The 15984-nt window shown below is 43.0% G+C and overlaps 1 pseudogene across 1 annotated transcript in view; it reads left to right on the top strand.

Annotated features, from left to right (window-relative positions):
* The first annotated feature begins 12534 nt into the window (after positions 1–12534).
* The window catches only part of LOC149832666 (uncharacterized), a 59730-nt pseudogene continuing 56280 nt past the window's right edge, over positions 12535–15984 (top strand). Inside the window, exon 1 of the transcript XR_016433359.1 lies at positions 12535–12995. The product of XR_016433359.1 is annotated as an uncharacterized LOC149832666 (transcript). The remainder of the gene's footprint in view (positions 12996–15984) is intronic.

The following is a 15984-nucleotide window of genomic DNA, read 5'->3' as shown; positions in this document are numbered from 1 at the left end:
TTGATCAGGTCATCAAAGGCAGTCTGGTCCCCTTCTTATTTTTATAATTTAATTTAAAATTTAAAAAGTGTGCATGTCTGCTATTTTTTAATTTCTGATTGGTAGAGATAATCGTAAGAAGAGCGCCTTTTCAGCTGTCGGTGAACGTGATTGGCATTTGATATGTTCCTTGGATAACGGGTCGGATCCTTATCTGGATCCAATAAAATCCAAATTGGTAGGGATGTAAGCAGGTCGGATCCGGTGTGGATTATAAGCACTACCGAATTCGACCTAATCAGATCTTGCCTGATTGGATTTGGACTCGAAGTCAGAGTAGGATGAAAAAAGGTAAACCGAATCCTGTTTTGATTGGCTAATTGAATATATTTTATATGTAATTGGATTGGATTATCTGGCAGAGTTAGATTTTGTTTGGAATTGGATTCGGATTTGAATGCAAAGCAGCATATCAAATCCAAATCCGATTATTAATCCAGTGCTACTTTGTTTACCAAATTTTACTAAATCGGTCCAGATTCGACTACATATACGGCTCAAAACCAATTCATTGATGTCCTTATCAATTGGCATTACCGGATCGGAACTTCATTATAATAGCCTCCAACCAGATCTTGATCGGATTACCTCCCTAGTTTTTATCGGATCTAGATTTTACACGCAAATGGGTCTATTCGGGTTGATATGGAGCTAGTATTCTTTTATTTTCTTTTTTCCCCAAGGTATTTACTCATTTCTGCTTTTAAAATCCTTTGCCCTATATAACAGATATTCTACTCAGATCCAGTGCATCCTTTACCCTATGTAAGAGATAATCTACTCAGATCCAGTGCAGGTTCACCAACTTGAATAAAATGAATTGGGTTGTTTGGATATAGAACTCTAACCCATACTATAATTCCAATTTGTCCACTGTTTTCTAATTTGAATTGGACTGGGGCTGGATCTTGGTGTATCCAGATTTGCACTTGAGGGTAGGGGCGGGCAACAGCCCACTAGGCCCATGGTCTGGGCCGGGTTTGGGCCTTCATTTTAGACCCAATCAGGACCGCCCATATATATATATATATATATATATATATATATATATAGAGAGAGAGAGAGAGAGAGAGAGAGAGAGAGAGAGAGAGGTGTAGGAGCGCAACCCTGAGTGAAACGACGCTCAGCATTTTTCCTGCAAAAAATGCTAAAAACAGCATAAAAATGCAAAAAAAAACTCTTTTTAGCGCGGTTATCAACCGCCACTAATGGTCCCAGCGAAAACTGGAGCCTTTCACAGTAAAAAAACTGCAAGGTCCCATTTTTTGCTGAACTGGGACCTTTAACTGCGGTAAAAAATCGCTGCTAAAAACTGTTTTAGCATTTTTTGTGCTGGTCATCCATCAAACCCCGCGATGGACGACTAGCGAAATTGTGCAGGTCGCTGTGCACCTAAGGGTTGCACAGCTACCACTTTATATATATATGGGCTGACCCGTGCTGGACAAGGCTTGGGTTGGGTCTAACGGATGGGCCGCTGGCCGAACATTCAACAATGGGCCAGCTTAAACAGGGCATAGGCCCAGCCCAGTCAACAGACGGGTTCATTAGCTGGCCAGACTGGCCCATTGCCCACCCCTAATTGATAGGCCCAGCTTGACCAAGCCCAGCTCAGTCAACAGGCTGGTTCATCAGTGGGCCGGGTTGGCCCGTTGCCTACCCTTGAAGGCATTTTGGTCACGTGACATGGACCGCCCGAACACCCTCGTCTGGGATGCAAGAGTCAGAACTCCCCCCTCCGGCTCTCGCATCCCATATTTCTGGGATAAAGTGCATGGAGCTGGACATTTTTCCGTCCCCACTCCACACGTCCCTCATTCACAATGTGGAGGGGAGCAGGACGCACTAGTCCCAGTAGGGCGAGTTTGTCCGCTCATCCAAACACCCAGGACTACTGCATTCAGGACACTTGGCCAAAGTATCCTGCAAAAGCAGGACCCAAGCTTTACTTGTGTCCCCACTTTGGCAAGACACCCATGGCCCAAGTTTGATGCTAGATGTGAGACCCATGCTTGGCAGGAAGCAATTGTTCTAATAGATGATTGCCTTTGGACAATTAAACACACCCTACCACCAACGGGGGGCTCAGCTTGTCTGGTAGAAGCAGCTAGTGCACGTCACCTTGTGTTGAGACGTTGTAGGTTCAAAACCCAACGGTATAACTGTATAACTCGTGGAAGCAGATCAGGTCATGCTGAAAATGAGCGTTTTTTGCTCATGTGGACATCGTGGCCGTCTGTTTGCGTTTTGGATGAATGCCACGTGGTTTTGCTGACTTTTGAACTTTTTAAAATGCAAATCTGATGGCCACGATGTCAGCATGAGCAAAAACGCTCATTTTCAACATGACCTGATCTGCTTCCATAACTGGTAGGGTCTGCCTAACCCTAGCTTGCTTTAAAAAAAAAATAGCATGCTCTACCAACGGGGCTATGCTTGTTTGGTAGAAGCTATTAGTGCAAGTCACCATGTGTTGGGGTGTTGCAAGTTCAAAACCCAATGGTATGTTGTGTAACTGGTGAGGGTCAAAAATAAGCTTGCCTACATTCCACTGAATCTTTCAAAGAAAACACCTAGCCCGTACTTGGAGTATAGCATATAAAGTTGATATTATGAGCCCTTACCTTTATTATATCCATATGGGTTTCTACATTCATATGGAATGGGTTTCACTCGAGCTGACTAAAAGGCATTATTAGATTTTTTTTAAAAGGCAAGCTGGGGTTAGGTAGACCCTACCATTTATTATTCAACGTATCACTGGGTTTTGAACCTGCAACGTCCCACCATAGGGAGATGTGCACTGACAGCTCCTACCAACCACGCCCAGCCCCGTTGGTCCAATAAAAGTGAGTTTACACAAAGAGTTTAACGTAGCAACATGAGAATTAAGGCGAAAGAGACAAGTTTGGGTGCTGTCAAGGAGCAGAGATCCAAGGAGCGGGTATCTGCCATGCCTATTTGACACAGCCAATCACATAATTATAGAAGTGAATACCAACGGGGGGCTCCACTTGTCTGGCAGGAGCAGTTAATGCACATCATGTAAAAGCCTGTGGAAAAAAAATAAAATAAAATCGCGTCTGACTCGTGTCAGACACGTGCCCGGCACGTGTCGGACACGAGTCAGGGTCTGACCCCTGTGTCGGGGCCGGATCCGGGCCGGACCCGAGATCAACCCGGACCCGGGTTCTCGAACTCTCGAGAACCTGCGTCTTTTAAAAAGACGCAGGTGTCCCGAGCGAGGGGTAAAACCCTCGCCCCTTCTCTCTCTCCTCTGCTCCGATCTCCCGCCCCTCATGCTGCCGCCGGCGATCGGAGACGCCGGCGAGTGATTCCGTCCGGCCGGCCTCCCTGACGATCGACGATCCCTGGGCGTCGATGACTCCCGGTCCTCGACGCCGCCGCCTGCGACCTTGGTTTCCTCGGTGGCCACCCGTGACCCAGTCGACTGCGCGAGAGCCCCCGCCGTCGAAGCTTTTCGCCGCTTGCGTCCCCAGCGACCTTCGAGCCTTGCTGACCACCCCTCTTCCCCTTGCTGTCTCCCCTTCAGCCGCCGACCTTCGATAGCCGGCATCCTCGCCGACGACGACCGGCGATCCTTTCTGCGGCCACCTCTTCACCTCCCCTCGGAGTTTCGAGCGACCCAGTGGCCTCCGAGCACCGACGACTCGCCGTCAGCCTCGGCCGCCATCCTTGGTGCTGCAGCCACCGGCGATCGTCGCCTCCCCCTTGTTCTGCTCCCGTGAGGTCCCTTTCCCCCTTCAGTCGCCAACGTTTCGGCAGCTGGCAGCGCCGACTGCCCCTTCGCTGTCTCCCCTTTCTGTCGCCGGCGACTCGCAGCCAGCGCTCCCGGCGACCAGCAACTTCTCCTGTTGCCGTGGTCGTTCGAGGTATAACCCCTCTCCCTTCTTCTTTTGTTTTGGGTGGATCGACAGGGGGGCTAAGCCCCCTGTCGTCACCTCTTGTTGGCAGGGGGCTAAACCCCTCTGCCTCCCTTTGTTTTTGGTCGACAGAGGGCTGAGCCCCCTGTCGTTGGCCCTTCTTGGCAGGGGGCTCCGCCCCCTATGTCTCCTTCCTGTTTGTTGTGGGTCGACAGGGGGGTTGAGCCCCCTGTCGCTTGTTTTGGCAGGGGGTTACCCCCTGCCTCTTTGCTGGTGGGTCGGCAGGGACCGAGTCCCTGCCACCACCTTGGGCTTTCGGAGTGTGTCGGCAGGGACCGATCGAGCCTTGTCACCCCCTGTCTCTTCTCGCTTGATTGGGTTGGCAGGGGGCTCTGCTTCCCCCTGCCATTTGTTGGCAGGGGGTTCCTCTCCCCCTGTCCCTTTTTGGTGTTTACCTACAGGGGGCAAGGCTCCCCCCCTGCATTTGTTTTCGGGCAGGGGGCGAGCCCCCCCTGCTCCCTTGTTGGTTCTCGGTAGGGGGAGGGCCCCCCCTGCCTTTGTGTTGCTTGCCGGCAGGGGGTTAGCCCCCTTGCCTTCAGTTATTTTCCTCTGCAGGGGGCGGAGCCCCCCTGCACTCTTTGTTATTCCTTGGCAGGGGGGTCTATCCCCCTGCCTCTTGCTTTGTGCCGGCAAGGGGCGAGGCCCCCCTGTTTCCTGCGTTGGGCCGGCAGGGGGCGAAGCCCCCCCCTGCTTTCCTATTTTTGAGCAGGGGCTTGCCCCCTGCATCTCTGTGTTTTCTGGCAAGGGGCTTTGCCCCCTTGCCTTGTTCTTGCGGCCGGCAGGGGGCTGCGCCCCTGTCTTGTGTTCTGACGGGGGGTTTTTTCCCCCTGCCTTGTTGTAGCAGGTGTGGCAGGGAGCCCCTGCTCCCTCCCCTGCCTTTCCTTGTGCTAGCAGACAGGGAGCTCCTGCTCCCTGCTTCTGCTATTGTTGTCAAGCAGGGCTGAGGCCCCTGCCTCTGGCACCCTTGTCTGCAGGATGCAGAGCTCATGCCTCTGCCTTCTGCAGGCAGGAGACCTGACTGTGTTTGCTTCCCTTTTCTTATATGGCATATACTAATGTTCTAAGATCTCCAGGTTGAACGGTGGATCCGGCTTGCCCTCTGTGGCTCGAGCTCTTGCTTGCCTACGCTGCATGCGTACGAGGACCCACAACCTCTTAAGGTAGGGGATTCTTGCGTGAAAGGACAATGAACTGATAAATGCTAAAATAAGGAAGATAACTAAAAGAGGACGATATATGTATACGTATGTCTTTACCTTCAAGGACGCGGTTTCGCGATCCTTGTCATCTTTACTTTCCTGCACTTTCCTTTCTGTCGCTGTCGCGCTATATGTGCCTAGGCTTTTCATTCCTGTCTTTACATTCCATGTCTTTAACTAAAGGACGCGGTTTTGCGATCCTTGTCCTCTTTACTTTTTCGCACTTTACTTTCATGCTGCCCCGCGCTTTGCGCCTTGGCATTTACTTGCTTATGTCTGCCTTGTTCTCCAGGATGTAGATCTTGGTCCTTCTTTACGTTATTTGTTGCCCCGCGCTTTATGCGCCATGGCCTTGCTCCTGCTTTACTTCTCGCGCTTTACCTTCCTGTGCTGTCGTGCTGCTCTTGCCCTTATCTTTTGTATGCGTTTGTCTTCACCTTGTTGCCGCACTTCGTGCATATGCCTTGCTCATTCATGTATTTCATTGTTGTCGTGTGCTTCTTTATTTGCTTACGCTTATCGATCTATCGAGGTGCAACCCTATGTCTCGTGAGTCGTCCTTTACACTTGCGTAGTCAGTATAGGATCTCCTACCTCACAAGTCGCTTGCGTAGTTGCCTGCTTGTGCATTACGATGATCGAGGTATGATCTCATACCTCGTGTGGAGCTTTAGCGTTCTACCCTCGCGGTGCGGCCTCGCCCACCGAGTCTTGTCCCTTGTCGTACCTTTGTATTAGTATGTGCATGAGTTTGCCTCTTGTCAGCTTGCACTCCCTGAGTGCAAACTTCAAATATATAGTGTATATCGTTTCACTTGGCTTACAAGCTACGACTCACACTTATGCACTTCAGTTCTCAAAAGACATCATTTTAGGTGCAAACCTATTTTCAAGATGTATAGCTGGTAAAACCGAGGTAGCGGTCGGACCTCCCAAATTGATGTATTTGGGATAGATGTGTTACAACCTTAGTTTGCCTATTCGATATGACTCAGATAACCTTGTTTAGGATACTGTGCACGAGTAGAGCAGGGATCCTAGCGATGTACTTGCACCGTCGCTAGATCGGCGTTACCTCACCTCTGATACGAGACCTAGTTTCTAGGCTTTCTGGTTCAACCATGTTTGTAGCGCCTTCCTTCGTGAAGGTATTGTTGGATCTCCTATAAGGGACTCATGTTCCTCCTCTTGTAGTTTTACCCTTAGTCACGTACGATATGTTTGGACTACGAGAGCAGATCGAGAGGTCTATAGTAACCTCTAAGCGTGTATTGACACATTAAGCTAATCCTGTTATGTTGTTTTCGCCTAATAGGCCGATTGCTCGCGATTGTCTAAAGGACCCAAGCACGATTAGTTGGAACTGGAATGAGTTCACTGCAGGCTTCTATAAAGTAGAAGCATTGGGGATTTCCTGCGAGAGATCCATACCCCTCTTATTGTGGTTGTACTTTTGAACAGGTACGTTGCGTACTACGATGAGTAGGATGAGAGGTTTATGTGATCCTCGAACATGCAATGGCATGTGTTTGGGATCACAAGAATGATGTTTCTACCCTCACTAGGGATTGACCCCTTTCAACGTGATTATGCATTTGAATAGCTACAATGTGTACTGCAGTGAGTAGGATGTGAATTGTTTGGTTGCCTTGAACGCGCAATGGCACGTATAACACACTTAAATAATAATCATGCGCCTTCACAGGCAAGATGCTCAAATGGGTCGAAAGACCAGAGCATGAGAATGAGACGGCGGTTAAGAAACCCTCCGTCGTGCTCATTCGGAACGGTTCATCAAGATTGAGGATGGATGGTACAAAACTCTGATGGACAGTCATATATGACAATCTTAGGCAAAGATCCGACCTTCCCCAGTCATCGGAGGTTAGGGGAAATCCTTCGGGCCACTTCTGCAGAAGTATGGATGCGCATCCATTGGGCCTTTGTTTGCCTTTGGGGATTTACTCTCTTGGTCACAGACCGTCCCCTTAGGAAGCAGACTCAGTCAGTCATTTGGGGTATAATAAAATACATAGCATAATGGACCTCCGAATCGATCTTGGCTGTTTCTACGTTTTGCCTTGTGCGTACCCACAACGGCCTGCTCAGTAATGAGACAAGATATAACTTATACACATGATCTTGAGATATGCATATGGTGACGTACATTGCTTGCTTGCTTGTTAGCTCGGTAGTTAGGTATGCTACTCGTTGAGCTAGGTACGCCTGTCGAGGCGTTACCCTTGTTGGTTAAACTGCTTACGCAGTTCTGTGCTTGGTGATAACTAGCTTCTCATACTAGTTGATTGCTTATCCTGTGTAGCTTACAAATTGCTTGTGATGAAATAGCTTGTGCCTCACGATTAATGTAGCTATTGGCCGATAGGCTGAACCATATAATGGTACTTGTATTTATTCGAATGTGGTAATGAATACCTGTCTTTTGCAATTGCTTTTGCTTGGCTGGTGGATAGAGTTAGTTACTCTTCACCTATTATATTTGTGAGATTGTTATAGTGGTTTGTTCAAGCACTCTGATCCTTTCTGCTCTTTTACGTAGTTGTCTGCTTTACTAGAGCTTTGCTTACTCCACAACACATTTGGTTAGATCTGCTAGTCTTGCTTGTTTCTGCTTGAGCTAGCGTTTATCTTACTTATTGCAGTTTATGCTCTTTCTTGTCCTTTGCACTCCTACTAGTCTGTTGTGTGACTGACCCATTTTCATGGGCAGGTGGTGAACAAGTTGAGACAGCTTGCGATGGCATGATGATGCGATGCATTCAAGGCAATGCCCTTTCCTGACGTTGCGCTCCTGGGGACTCTTTTGATAGATGGTACAAGGTTTCTTTGAAAGTATCTCTTTCGATTATAACTCTGCATTTCTAAAACTGTATTACCAAAATGTGGTTCTTCTTTAATTTCAATAAAATATCTATTTGAACTACAAATCAGTTTGTAAGGGGGAAACTGCTTTTTGGTTGTAATGTGCCCAAGGTCTAGGGACTTGTTGTTTTGAACCTGATCTTCCGCTGAACTTCTGTTTTAAACTCTGATAAATGATTGATTTCAAAGCTTTCAACCTTTTTCATAAAAGGTTTCAAGTCCACGATTTTGGGGCGTTACACATCACCTTGTGTTGGGACGTTGCAAGTTCGAATCCCCATGGTATCATTGTATAACTTGTAAGGGTCTGCTTAACCTCAGCTTTCTCTATAAAAAAAAAAAAAATATAGAAGCAAATGAAACATGAAAAGTAAACACATAGAAAGTAATATGAAACGAGAATGAAGGTAAATAAGAAACTATACGAAAATGAGTGCAAAGTGATAAAAAATCAACACTTAAGCTTCTTATAAAAAAATATTATTTTTTAATATAAAAAATGTAAGAAATGAGGGGAAAGAGAATTGGAAATGATAAAAAAGCGAGGGGAAAATGCTAAGAAAGAAATGGGAGATTGATTTGGGAAGTGAGTGGGGAAGCTAGCTTTTCGCGGTCATTTTTTGTTTAAAATACCTCTATTTCATAAATAAATAAAATTTTTTTACTCTTAAAATACGCAAAACAATCATTATTATCCGATGCATAAATGATTACCAAGGCATTTTTGACTTTCCAATACGTTTGTTATTTAAGATGGAGTTAGGATTTGAAAGAATGAAACTAAAACGAGCTTTAATTATTGATGTAAGTCAAGTATATGGTTGACCCTTCAGGTTCATGGGCTTATTTAAAAAGGGTGAGGGTGGGATTTTTTAAAGAGGCGTGAGGCTGGGATTCGAACACAAAACCTCTTGGGTAAGACTTTTTTTTGGCTTTGTTTTATCAACAAAAAGTGTAGATGACCTTAATCAAATGCCTTGTAAAACTACATCAATCAAGCTTAATTAATCAAGCTCAAACACTTGATCAAGCTTGGTTCGTTTATATTAAGAAGCTAGAGCTCTTGTGCAACCTCTGCTTATTCACAAACTTGAACGAGTCCAAGCTGGGTTTAAAGAAGCAGAGCTCCATCTAGCTCGGCTCCTTGTGTATACCTTTATATTGGGGAGTGTGGTTTTTTTATTTTTTCGTATTGCCATTTGAAGTTGAGAAGAAAAAATTACCTTCGTAAGAAAGAGGTGTAAATATTTTGGTCATGGATTATGATGGGTATTATCGCCACTTGATTCAATCTGACTGAGATTTAAGTATTTTACGGATGGGTAGTTCTCTTTTTGGAAGTCCTCGACCCGTTTCTGAAAATTCAGAAGTATGAGGTTCATTTTCTAAATTATTGGCAAAAGGTTGGCCCTTAAATTCCCAAGATGAAAAAACATTAGTAGATATATAAATTAAGAAAATTTTTATTTATAACTCCAAGAAACTGCACTGGGCATGAAAACCTGGTTCCGTTGGCTCAGCTTGCTATATCTAAGATCATCACGCCGGCAACATAAAACTCCAAGGCTAGGACCCCTTGCCCCAAAGGCATGTGCACCGAAAGAGCAGAAAAAACTATTTAGCATGCAGCCATTACTCTCTCTCTCTCTCTCTCTCTCTATATATATATATATATATATATATATATATATATAAAGAAAAATGCTTTTTGAGCCACTGATTGCGCACACAATCAGCGGCAGTCAAGAACCACTATTAGACACTCTTTTTCAAAAAAAAATTAGTGTGTAGCCGCACGTTCGAGCTCCTTCAATGCCAAAGGCATATATATATAAAAGGAAGGGGGACCGTCCAACCAAAGGAAGGTTCAAAATCAATAACCAATGACAATCGATAGCGTTTTTTCTCTAACAATCGAGCTTTCCATCGATCTGACTTTACATAATAGATTTTTATCATTCATTTAGTGAGCAACATGTTTTGGATTATGAATTTTCGATGTTTAGATGCATTTTTGTAAGCACTAAAAATCAACAACCCACAATACTTTGCATTGTCGAATTTTAAATGCATGATAAGCCACGATTTTTCATGTATCAAAAAACATGTCTCTCTCTCTCTCTCTCTCTCTCTCTATATATATATATATATATATATATATATATATATATAGTAAAGTCTCCCTGTAAAGCCTATGTCACGTAGGTGAGAATGCCCATCTAGCAGCCAAGGCCCCACACTACTATGCCAACAGCCTTGGGACAACTAAAATCTTGGTTGCCTTTTTAAAATTAAAAGTACCCTTGAAATGGCATCTTCTGACCTGATTCCCTGGGGAAAGCCTTTCTTACTTATTTTGAATACTAAAATTGATCATTTTGATTGAAAGCCTTTTAATTGCAATATGAACATGTAATTCCCTTCTGAAAAGACACGTGATTCACATAGAAAGCAAAACAATGTACTAAGTTCATTACATTGAGATCTCGGATTAGCCCAAGAGGGGGTTGGCCTAGTGGGGATGGGCTTTGGCTATCACAAGGCTGGTTAAGGTTCAATCCCTATGGGGTCACCTCCCCGCACAAACTGACATTCAACATATGCCCTAAGTAGGGATGGCAGTGGACTGGGGCGGGAGACAAGGTCTCCACCCCTGCCCCGTCTCAAAATCCAAACCTCCATCCCTGCCTTCATCCCCACACAGGGATGAATTTTAACCTTCACCCTCGCCTCCATCCCCGTTTCAAGTCTTTCCATCCCCGGTCCAAACGAGGGTGAGGCGGGGTGGGGCCCCGTTTCCCCTTGATTTATAGTCATGACTTGAAGGATTGAAGATGGGGCAAGGCGGGGCAAGGTAGGGATTGTGATGGGGATGGGGCGGGGCGGAGGAAAGCGTAAGTCCATCCCCACCTCCATCCCACACGAGGATAGATTTTAACCTTCATCCCCGTTTCATGCCCTTCATCCCCGGTCCAAACAGGGCGAGGCGGGGCCTCATTGTCCTCCGGTCCACTGCCATCCCTAGCCCTAAGGCAAGGATCCTAGCCACAGAGTTTTCCCCTTTGGAAGGTCAATCTATGATCTACCCATTCCCAGTGCCTTGGGTTTTTCCGTGTAACTAAATAAAAAAAAGAGTTCACTCCATTGAAAAAATGTGAAATTATAAAAATGAACCTAATATCAATATTCAAAAGCAACACATCTATGCATTTTTATTTATTTTAAAAAAGTCAAAATCATGGTTGTCTTAAAAAGTAGTAATAAAAACTTTTTTGGGATTTATTACCCGAAGAAACCGCACCCGGAACGAAGACCTGATTGCGCTAACTCAACCTATCATACCTACGGTCGTGCTGGCAGCATAAAACTCTGAGGCTAGGACCCCTGCTATGCTATGCTATGCATTGGCTTGAGTAGAGGGGTGACACCCATGAGAATCTAACAAGGCCCCACCCCCGCTATTCCAACCCCCCTTAGGGCATAGCAATAAAGCTTAAAACAGGGAAATAACCAAAGCTAGGTTCTCGTGAGAAATTGAACTTTTGATTTTATAGTAGATATAAACATAAATATCAGGATAAATTTGTGATATTTTAGTCTAATTGGCCGTTTTAAACTGCAACTATCATGCTTTTTCATGATATTTTTAAAATATCGTCAATATTTCTCACCACGGTTCTAATGAACCCTGGCTAATCAATGGATTGAATTTTATCTATAACTGATCAAATCTTTAGTCTAGCTGGATTCAGTAAGCCAAAACCATATCTAATTATAAGGATTTTTGCATTTCGCTACAGCATCTGAATAGATGTCCGAATTTGATGGATATCCGTATTTGGTTACATGTAAAAATTTAGATATGGTATGATTTTTTCTTCATCCGGGTTCCAATTCAACTCCACTCTGATTAGATAATATCCAATTAGTCGGATATGGTATTGGCCACATAGAACCTGAGTCCAAATCTCGACTACATGCTGATATCGGTCAAGTCACATTTTGGTGGGCTGAATGCTGTCAATGGGTCGGGTTTGTACTAGGTATCCAACCCGAATTTCAGGTATTGGCATAAAAAACACAAATCCAAATAATATTTGGGTCGACCCGACCTCGACCTGAGATATGCAGGCTGGGTTTGGGTTATGATTTCTGTCAATTACCTTATCCGACCCGTCCCAAGTGTTTTATATGCATTTTAAGTAAAAGTAAACATCTGAAATTATATGAATCTGGGTTTGGGATTTCATTTTCGTTACCCGGCAAAACTCGAACCGGATACTTTCATATTTGAGCGGGTTCGGGTATACCCTGATGGGTCGGGTGCAGCCGTGGGCTAAACTTACTGACACTGGGCGTTTTTCGTGTAATTTTCAAGAAAATCAGGGCTATTATGGGCGATAAATTAACTCTAAAGCCACTGTCATTTTTAGCCTGCAATTAATCCTGGAACAGAGAGCTATACGATTTCCCACAAAATCCCAAATTCCCCGATTTCCCAGCAAATTCCCGGAATATCCTTCTATTATCCTTTCCTCATTCTCATTTCTCGCTGTTCCCGCTTCCTGACAGGACCCATATCTCCGATTCTCGAACGGAAGCGTTTTCCCTCCGATTTTGCAGACTCCAAGGCACCACAAATCCTGGTATTTCCCTGGTTCGGTGCCCGAATTCGAGCATGAATCGCGTTTGCACGATTGGGATTTCTATAGATTTCGATTCCGGCATGATTTCCGGTGGTCGTTTCGTCTTTTGATCTAAGGGATCTTCTATTTGGGTTCCCATGGCTCGTCGAGACCAGGGGCCGAATATGGAGGTGTTCGATGCGTACTTCCGGCGGGCGGATTTGGATCAAGATGGGAGGATTAGCGGAAATGAGGCGGTCGCGTTTTTTCAGGGATCGAATCTGTCCAAACAAGTCCTTGCGCAGGTACGTTTCGTAAAAATTTGATGATCTTCACTTAGTGTTTTTTGGTTCTTTTTCGTTTTCATTTCGTTCAGGATCGATTTCGTTTGCAATTTGAACTTTCATAGAGTCATTGGGGTTGTCTGTAAACCATGAATTGTAGATTTCTCTCTCTCCTTCTCTCTATGTTGTTCTTACGAAGTAATTTTGAGCTACTATACGTAGTTCATTGAGTAAATTGGAATTTGTTTTTTTCCTCATTTTGGTGATGAGGTTAGATCCGATTGGAGATGCTATATTGGGTTGATTAGTTTTGGGGATTTTTTCGTTTATGGGTATGTCTAGATTTTGGGTTTATAGGCGGGATTTAAGTGGAGGGAGTAGTTGTGGTGTTTATGATTGGAAGGCGATTCTTTGTTGATGTACTCTGTTGTTCAATGTTCAAGATTTCCAGTGCATGACATTTCCAAATTGAGCTCGGGTAACTGTCAAAACACTCAATAGACTACAATTCAGATCATCTCCATGAATTATTGCTGTTGAGTTGCAAGCGGTGGAGATTCTATGATGAGATCTTGGTGTTAACTTATGGATCTTGAGATAATAACTAGTATTTTTAAAAGTTCTTGAATATTGATTGAAGTATCTAGGTGGTTTCATTTAACAACTATGGTTTGTGATCCCAAGTTTTTTAATCTAGTTGGACGCATTTGGTTCTTAATTTTAGGGTGGTATAGCCAACCGCAATCTTCATCCCATGGCCTAGCCTTGGACATTGGCTTTCATCTCTCCCCAAGCTGGACTGGATCACTCCTCTGAGGAGTATGTTAGGGATCTGTGATCATCGCAAAATTTTTCCTATTCTCTTTGGTTTTTCTCTTTTTTCCTTCTCTTTTCCTTTTTTAACCTCTATTCTCCTCCTTTTTGAAGGGAGAAGAATAAAAAGAAAGAAAAGAAAGAGAGAAGAGAAAAGAAAGAAAGAAAGAGAGAGAGAGGAGGAACTATTTTGCGGGTTTTCACTTGACCTTTATTTGAAAAATATTTAGAAAATCACTCGCCTCCGTTTTGAAAATATTTGCGGGAAAATGGAGAGACAAGATTCGCTCGTCGGTACGAGGTTCGATCGTTCCTGGCGCCTTTACCAGGGGTAATCGAACCAAGGATCGAATCTATGCCTTTTGCTTTGCCTAAATATAATCTAAGGATTTATTCTAACTCTAAATGCACAAAGAATCATGCTTGTGCAATGCGAGGATGTATGCTCTTTTCAAAGATGTTTTGGAAATTTCCAAGTATTCTGAGATGAACTTGGTAAGGGAATGAAGAAATGATTGAATCTAACTTAGAACTTGAGATAGATCAGAAAATTTCTAAGTCTAAGTAAATCAGAGTCGAAAGAGTAAATCTTTGACTTAGAGAAAGAATGATTTAAAGTTTTTGAAAATGGAAGGAGATGAAGTTTCAGAGTCAGAGGTGATCTTTGAATTTAATCATGGATTTAAGAAAAAGAAAGTAAGGTTTCGAAAGTGGAATTGAATTTGAAATCTAGAATTGGGAATGGAGATTGGGTTTCGGATCCTAAAATAGATTCGGATCTGAAGTCTAAGATTCCAAGTGAAGTTGGAGTCTAGATCCTAAAGGAGAATTGGATCTGAAATCTGAGATCCAAAGTGTGATTCGAATTCTGGATCCTAAGATGGATTTTTGAATCTAAAAAGCCTGAGATCCCAAGTAAAATTGTATTCTGGACCCTAATTGGGAATTGGATCTGGAGTCTGAGATCCAAAAGTGAAATTGGACTCTGGATCCTAAAGAGAAATTGGATCTGGAGTCTAAGATCCAAAAGTGGAATTGGACTCTGGATCGTAAAGAGGAATGGGATACGAAGTCTGAGATCCAATATGAGTGTTGAATCCTGGACCCTAAAATGGATTTGGAGTTTAAATTCAGAGGAGGAATCAAGAATTTCTAAGTCTGATTTGAATTTGGGAAAAGGAATTTTAGACATTGAATTTTGAATATACAGATGAATCCCAAAGTCGATTTAGACCTAGGATTTGAAGCTTGAAATGAATCAAGAATCTGAAAGTTAAATTTGAACTTTTGAGTTTGATTGGAACTTTTGAAAATGAATTTCAAAGTAAAATTGAATTTTGAAAATGAATTTGAATTGGAAAAATATAAAATGAAATTGAAATCTCAAAGTTAAATTGGACTCTGAGATGGAAGATGAAATAGAATTGAATAGGATTGAAGATCGATTGAAGAAAGATATTTACATCACTTGGAGTTTTGAAAAAAAACTAATTTTGAAAATATGATGCAGTTTTATCCTAAATGATGAATGAATTTAAAGGGTTTTGAAATTGGATTTTGAGAAAAAAAAACTATTTCATTCTTTAAATGAATTAAGAATGAGATTAAAGATATAATATATCCTTGACTATGGTCATTGGATATATTATATAATAATCACATTTAAATTCAAGTGAAGAATAAAATACATTTTTGGTGCTTTTATAGAATTTAAAATGAAATTAATTCTCAATATACCCTGACTATGGCCATTGGTATATATGTTGAATTAATTTCAGGTTAAATTCTAATAAAATAAGAAAAATATTTAAAGAAAATATGATGATTTTGAAAGTGGATCCAATGTGGATCCAATGTTATTTCGTAAAAGATAAGAATTCTAAGTTTTGTTCACACCCCGACTATGGCCGTTGATGTAAATCGTCAACTTAGAATTAACTTACCTCTTACGAAATGGTGCACGTGCCATTCGTGTTTCACCATTGTGGGGATTTTGAGAAATAAAGGAAAAATGCATGGAATAAACAAATCATGGTATTCTATGATGCTCATTCATTCTACCTAAGGCAAGAAATGTAAATTCTTATTCAAACCTAGCTATTACAAGATGTGAATTTAATTTTACAACTCCAAATGACAATTTTATCCACATATTTCCTGTGAAGCAAACAGATTAGTAATAAAAAGAGAAGGAAAA

The sequence above is a fragment of the Nuphar pumila genome, chromosome 7 (genome assembly GCF_984573655.1).
Source record: "Nuphar pumila chromosome 7, dmNupPumi1.hap1.1, whole genome shotgun sequence".
Classification (NCBI taxonomy): domain Eukaryota; kingdom Viridiplantae; phylum Streptophyta; class Magnoliopsida; order Nymphaeales; family Nymphaeaceae; genus Nuphar; species Nuphar pumila.
This window is presented reverse-complemented; position numbering and strand designations above follow the sequence as displayed.